Raw genomic sequence first — 6,874 nt, 5'->3', positions numbered from 1 at the left:
GTTAATGGGAGGAATCAGCATATGGGAATCTTCTCAGCAGCTGGTTCCTGCTGTTCCCAGGAAAGGTGATGGATCTGCAAGGTAAAAATGCTGCCCTGAAACCTGCAGCTTTCTGTGGACTGTGGATATTTCCATGGTCAGGGTCTTCCTGTTAAGCCTCTGGCATAGGAATGAAAAAATATTCATGAGGGACATTAAAAATCCGTGGAGTTTTAGAGGTTTTTCAGGGCAGCATTTTAGTGACACAACATCTGGCTGACCTGAGCTGGAGCCACAGGCCCCTGATGGCTCCTGGAGGGAGCAGTGGCAGGAAAAGTCCTCAAGTCTGCTCCAATGGTTTCCAAGAGCAGAGGCCTGAAGTGCATCTGTGAAATGGCTCCAAAGGGTCTCAGCTCAATTCCCAGCCTCTCTCCAAGCACGTTTGTCACTCCAGTTGCACTCCAAGAGGATCTCAGTGGGGAGTTTGGAATGTATTCAGCTGCTCCTCGGAGGTTTTAGTGAATGAGGTAATTTTCATTTGCTATTTGAAATGATTTGCTGATAATTTCTGCTTCCCTGTGCTCACCTCACCCAGTGCAGGCTGAGCCCCAGGTGAAGCACAACAGTTTTGGGGCAGCTGTGGCCAGCAGATCCAGAAAAATCGGTGGGAGCATTATCAGACCTCTCCCTGCCGGTGAATCACAAAGTCCTGCTGGGATTTCTCGACGTTGTTGGGTGGAGTTTTTTACGGCATCGCTGTTTTCTGCCTCGGACACACGGTGGCGATGGAAATCACCTTTTCCTCCAGAGCTTGGGGCTTTGGAGTGCGAAGTAACCACACGTGTGTGTCCCCGAGCACAGGAGGATGAAATATTTCTGCCCAGTCCCAAATAATCACTGACATTTCAAGTGGCCGAGGCTCTAGAAAATCCAGAAAACTTCCTCATCGGCAGTGATATTATTTAAATTAGGATGTTTGTGTTTGAAACAAGAGCAAATGAAGCCTCGAGGCCTGGCATGTCAATATTATGCTCTTGAAAAGTGATGTGACCTTTCTCTCCGTTCCTTGGCTGCCAGGGCACAGGTGGTGCCAGGCTGGCAGTGTCACTGACCCCTCACCTGGGATGATCTGTGCTGTGTTTGCACTGGGGGTGTCACCAGAGCCTGGTCAGGAGAGGTGGGACTGGCCCTTGGCGTCACCAAGAAAGGTAAAAAAAAAACATTTCCCCTGCGTTTTTTTGGAGTTGATTAACTAAGGCTGAACTTCCTTTTTTTTTTTATTTTTTAGAAAACGGAGTGGCATGAGCTCACGGTGCACATGCTTGGAAATCATGGAATGAGGGTAAATAACTGTGAGCAGTGCTGGAGCAGGACAGGAAAAGGATGTGCAATTACCACCCCTCCTCCAAAGCAGAAGGTGGGTATGATTCAAAAATTTAAAAGAAAACTGCTGGAAAGTGTGTCTAAACCCTGGTGAAACAATTAAAACACAGATTGTTCTTGCCCAGACTTGAATCCCAGAATCATTTAGGTTGGAAAAGACCTCCCAGATCATCACTCAGAGCACTGAGGGCCACATCCAGGCATTCCTCGGACAGCTCCAGGGATGGGGACTCCACCACTATTAGCAGTTTAATTTCATGGAGTGGTGGAATCTCCTGAGTTGGAAAGGGCTCACAAGGATCAGCCCTCACTTTCCTCCAGCTGATCATTCCAGGTGCCCTCAGCCTCCCCTCACATGCCTTCCCCTCCAGACTCTTCACCATCTTCATAGCCCAAAAAAGCTCCTTCCAAATCCATGCTGGATTCTTAAGGTTAATGCGTTTAACTTGCTCCTTTCCACGTGTTCGTGCCTCTCTTTGCCCTTGAGTGGAAGAGTTGCTGCAGGATTTCAGTGTGTGAAGCAATGCCTCCCCCAGCAGTGTTTGGACAGTGTTTGTACCTGGATGGATGTGCTGGGCTGGGCAGACAGGCAGAGTGCAGGTGCAGGTTTTAGCACGCCTGGAGCTCTGGGAACAGCAGCCAGGGTGAACTCAGCACCTGTCGTAATCTCCTGGTTTGGTAAGTTCTGTATATAGTTATTATCAGTGATTTGGGACCAGCCCCTCAGCAAGGCAAGCACTCCCCCTCACTCCTGCAGGAGCTGGGATTGAGCACTGGAGATGATGAACTAACACCAAACCTCTTTTCTTTAGCTCCTTCATGAAATACTTCATCAGAGGAAGATCCTTTATGTAAAAGGCACATCTGTACATATGTATTTATGTCTACAGAGGTATAAATAAAAGTGTCCATGCCCCCAGATTTCCAGATTTAGCCCAAGTGGATGTGAGAATATGGTCTGTTCCCCCAATAATTTTATTAACTACAAAGCCCCAAGTTGGATTTTCTGGCTGGGTAATTGTTGGCTGCAGTGGGCACCCATCCCACCACGTGCTCCCAGGTCAGTGTAGTTCCCTGCACGGTCTCACACCTTCTAACCACTGTCTTGGTGGAAATTATCTCTGCTTTGGAACAGTGGATCCCACTTCTGTGCAGATCCTCGGGGCCCCTGGCACCTCCGGCAGGATCAGCCTGCACAGGTCACCAGATCCAGCAGCACCAGGAGTTAAACTTGTGTTCCTCACTCTATTTGAATTTCAGCAACCCTGTAATGCCACAGAGTTTAAATAAAACACAAAATGTGGGAAAAAAGGAAGAGGGGTAGTTCTTTAAACCACTGTTCTTCGACAGAACAAGCAGCTGAAGGTCAAAGACAAGCAGGAGAGGTGCTGGCAGTGCCTGGCTCTGCTTCGCCGTGTCCTCACCACCTGTTATCAGCTCTGTCCTGCCTGTGCCAAGGCGGGGACAGGCCACTGTCCCCGAGCCACGCGGGGCCCTCGTGCGCAGGGAGCGGGCTGGGGTCTCCACACTCACTCCGTGGGTCGGGGGGGACACAGGGAGTCACCCTGTCCCACTCCCTGCTGCAGGAGGGGCCTGGCAGGGCACAGGGCACAGGGCTGTGCCCACCGTTCCGGAATATCCCCGCTGAGGACACTGCACAGCCTGCCCGGCCTCTGTTCCCGCACACCTGCACAGGAGAGAAGCTCTCCCTCATGTTCAGGTGGAACTCTGTGCGCATCACTTCCCGCCCGTCTCCTCTTGTGCTGATGCTGGGAGGAACCCGGTCCAGCTTGGCACCCCCATCACGGAGACCGGTGGGCATTGACCAGGTCCCTTCGGTCACCTCTGGTGGAGGCTGAGCAGGCCCAGCCCTCTCGGCCTTCCCTCCCAGGAGCGATGCTCCCGTCCCTGGTGCGGCGGGGGTCCCGGGGTTCGGCGGTCCCGGCGGTCCCGGAGGTCCCGGGGGTCGCGGGTTCGAACCCGGGCGCGGCCCCGCCCGGCGCTCAGGCCACGGGCATCGCCCCACGGGCCCCGCCCCCGCCGCACCGCCCCATTGGTCACGCCCCCCGCCGCTGCCCGGGCGGCAGCCAATGGGAGCGGGGCGGGGCGTGGCGCGCGCGGGGCGGGGCGCGGCGGGGCCTGACCCCAGGTAACCCCGATCACACCACCGGGAGGCGGCGCGGGGGCGGGGCCTGGCGGGAGGGGCGGGGCCGGGGGCGGGGCCGCGCGGGGAGCGCCAGGCCGGGGGCCCGCGGCGCCTCCGCTGCACCGGCACCGTGAGGTGAGGGCGGGGCCGCGCCGGGGGGAGCGCCGGGGGGCGCGGGGGGCGCGGGGCACCGGCGGGCGGCCGCGCGAGGGGCTGGGCGGGGCCGGCCGTGCCGCGGGAGATGGCCGGGCCATGCCGTGCCGGGCGGGCGGGACCCGGCCGGGCGCCGCGCCGGCGGGAGGTGGCCGGGCCGTGCCGTGCCGTGCCGAGCCGTGCCGGCGGGACATGGCGGCCACGCCGAGCCGAGCCAGGTCGGGCTGAGCCGGGGCCGGGCCGGGCTCTCCCGGGCCGGTACCACGCGCTCCGCCCGGGCCGGCGCGGCCGGGGCCGCCCCCGGTTCCCCCGTCCCCTGAAACACCCAGCACGTGGGCGGCGGCCGGTCTGGCACCGAGCGGGGCCGGAGCTCCGCGGCCGGGACATCCCTCCTCCAGCTCATCCTTCTGCGCTATCCCTGCGGGAGTTTCAGCATCCTGGGGAACAGCTTGGGTCTGGTTCCGCCGAGGGGCTGAGAGCAGCCCTGAGCTGCTCAAAACCTGTGGAGTTTTAAAGGCAGATTGGCAGAGCAAACCAAATTGTTCTTCCCCCTCCCTTCTCCTAAATATTCTTGGAGAAGTTTAAAATGAGAAGGAGTGCTGTGTTAGAAAGTATCCGAAGCGTGAGTGGAGTCTGTTCCACTTCAGCAGGCAGGAAATATTCAGCAAACTGTTTAAGTGATGCCAAAATCTCTGAAAGACAGTGGGATTTAGACAGTCTCGAGTGTTTTAGCAAACTGGGATAGCTGTAAATACAGGCTCTTATTTTGCTCTCTGGATAATAGGAAACAGTTCTTCCCCTGGAGAATGTTCTTCCCCAGGGAATGGGCACAGCCTGAGGCTGCCAGAGCTCCGGGAGCCTTTGGACAACACTGCCAGGGATGCCCAGGGTGGGATTTCTAGGGGGTCTGGGAGTCAGACTGGATAATCCCCGTGGGTCCCTTCCAGCTCTGGATATTCCATGATTCTGTGATTCTGCATCCACAGGTGGAAAGTTCTAGGTAGTTGTTTTTCTCCCAGTATCCACCTAACCCTGCCCTGGCACAGCTCCAGCCGTTCCTTCATGTCCCATCATTGTCACAGGGAGCAGAAATCGGAGCAGCAGCCCCTGGTGAGTGTCCCCTCAGCCTCCTCCTGGTGAGACCCCTCCAGACCTTTCCCCATCCTCGTGTCCCTCCTTTGGACACTCTCCATCAGCTCTGGATCTGGTGCTGTGGAGCCTGAGCTGCCAGCAGTGTGCAGTGGACGTGGAGCTGGTGAAGAACCCGTGAGGATCCTGTCCTCCAGCACCTCTGGGGCTGTTTGCTGTGTGCCCAGGCCGTTTTGGGCCGGCGGTGAGGCAATGCCCAATGATTAACCAGGAGGCAGGCTCAGCTGGGGCTGACACCGGCCGGGCTGGGCACTTGTGTGGGTTAAAACAGCCCGGCCAGGGAGCCACTGAGGCTGTTCAGAGCTGGGAACCCTCTGGGGCAGGAGCCATCCCTTCTCTCCCGACCTGGAACTCCCCCCCCAGCCCTGGTATAGGTGAGCACGCTGCTGGTTTTTCTGTGGTCAGGAGAAGAGACTCTATTTTAATTTGGTTTTACTTTTTTTTTTTTTTCTCTGTTTTCTGTGTTTCTCCATGTTTCTGTGAGAGCACAAATTTAAAGTGATTCACCTTGATCAGCAATGCCACAGCTCCCTGGGCTTTAATCAGGAGACATTTGGATACAGCTAGTTTTATTAATTTCTACCATATCAATATGGTAGAGGTGTTACTCTGATTCTTTGAAAGAGCCCATTGAAATTCTGATGTCCTCTTCAGTTGTGGATTTGTCTTCGGAATGGGATGGTTTAGAGAAAAATAGGAAACTTTAATTCCCACCTGTCATTGCCCAAGTTTCACGCCTGGGCGTATTTTACAATATTGAAAGTGATTTTTAAAGTGAAGCTGTTGTAAAACTTCTGAAGTCTGTTATTCTTACAAGTGCATTTCAGTGTCAAGCCAAAGATGTGACTAATGGTAGCAGCAGAGCTGTGGAGGAGGGCAGTGGGCTTTGTTCCACCCCTGGCAGCAGCAGACACAACACTCTCTGGGTTTGGGCTGCAGAGTTTCCATTGCTGGTGGCACGGACACGAGTTGGGTGTTAAATGTTCAGTGCAGAGCTGGAGCTGATTTCCCTGGGAGAGGCTCAGTCTGTGTAGATCCAGCTGTGCCTAAATGTGTTTTTACATCTGAGCAGGCTCAGTGCTGTTACCTGTCCTGACATCATCACAGACTGAGCTCTCAATCCCCATCCTTCCACAAACTGAGGTTTTTCTCTGTCTCTGCACAAGGTACCTGTTGGTCTGGCCTTTGGCACCTGCAGGAGGGAGTGCAGGGGCTGTGCACAGCTGAGGTCTGGGTTATTTTGGGTTGTAGGGTCTGCTTCAGCCTTTTTGAGACAAGCACTGCATTCGCAGTGGTTTGTGGCACAGGGATTTATCTTGGTGCTCAGCTGGACTGTGTAAAAATGGAACTGTGGCAGTTGAATTTCAGAGAGCCAATGCAATATGCAGAGGTGCAGAAATATACCCCTTTATTTGTATATATATGACACACTCCTTTATTTGTATGTATGTAACATCCTCCTTTATTTGTAGATATGTAACAGACCTCTGTGTTTGTATATATATATATATATATGAAATATACCCCTATGTGTATAAATAATACAAATATATTTATAAAATATGCCTCTAAAGGTGTATAGATAGGTATGTTTCTAAAATATACCCCTATAGAGGTATAGATAATAGAAGTATGTTTCTAAAATATACCTCCATAGGTGTACAGGTAATATACATATATTTATAAAATATTCACTCTATATGGGTATGGATTATATAAATTTATAAAATACACCTCTATAGATGTATAGATAATATATTTATAAAATACCACTCTATATGTGTATAGATAGTAGAAGTGTGTTTTTGTGTGTGTAATACACCTCTATATTTATACATAATTCACCTCTATAGTTATATATAGATATAAAATTTATCTTTATATTTCTATATATGCAATCTACCAGTGTACAGTACAGAGCCTTATGCATTCCATTCACAGCACTGAAATCCAGAGGCTTGGGTGAGGAGATCTCTGAGAAAGCCCCTGTGTAATTTAGCCCCAGACAATGCTGGAATTAATTTAATTATGATCGAGGACTCTTGGTGTGCTGAGAACAAGCTG

The 6,874-nt window shown here is 52.8% G+C and overlaps 1 protein-coding gene and 1 long non-coding RNA gene across 2 annotated transcripts in view; both read left to right on the top strand.

Annotated features, from left to right (window-relative positions):
• Positions 1–541: 541 nt before the first annotated feature.
• On the top strand, positions 542–2,281 carry LOC136370230 (uncharacterized). Its single transcript, XR_010745141.1, has 2 exons — positions 542–1,187; positions 1,268–2,281. It is a non-coding gene; the product is annotated as an uncharacterized lncRNA (long non-coding RNA).
• A 1,294-nt stretch (positions 2,282–3,575) lies between these two features.
• Positions 3,576–6,874, top strand: part of ACACA (acetyl-CoA carboxylase alpha) — a 103,010-nt gene continuing 99,711 nt past the window's right edge. Inside the window, exon 1 of the mRNA XM_066333557.1 lies at positions 3,576–3,643. The gene's annotated coding sequence lies outside the window, so the exon portion shown is untranslated. The remainder of the gene's footprint in view (positions 3,644–6,874) is intronic.

The sequence above is a fragment of the Sylvia atricapilla genome, chromosome 20 (assembly GCF_009819655.1).
Source record: "Sylvia atricapilla isolate bSylAtr1 chromosome 20, bSylAtr1.pri, whole genome shotgun sequence".
NCBI lineage: Eukaryota > Metazoa > Chordata > Aves > Passeriformes > Sylviidae > Sylvia > Sylvia atricapilla.
The sequence above is the reverse complement of the archived record's forward strand: the minus strand, read 5'-3'. Positions and strand labels throughout refer to the sequence as shown.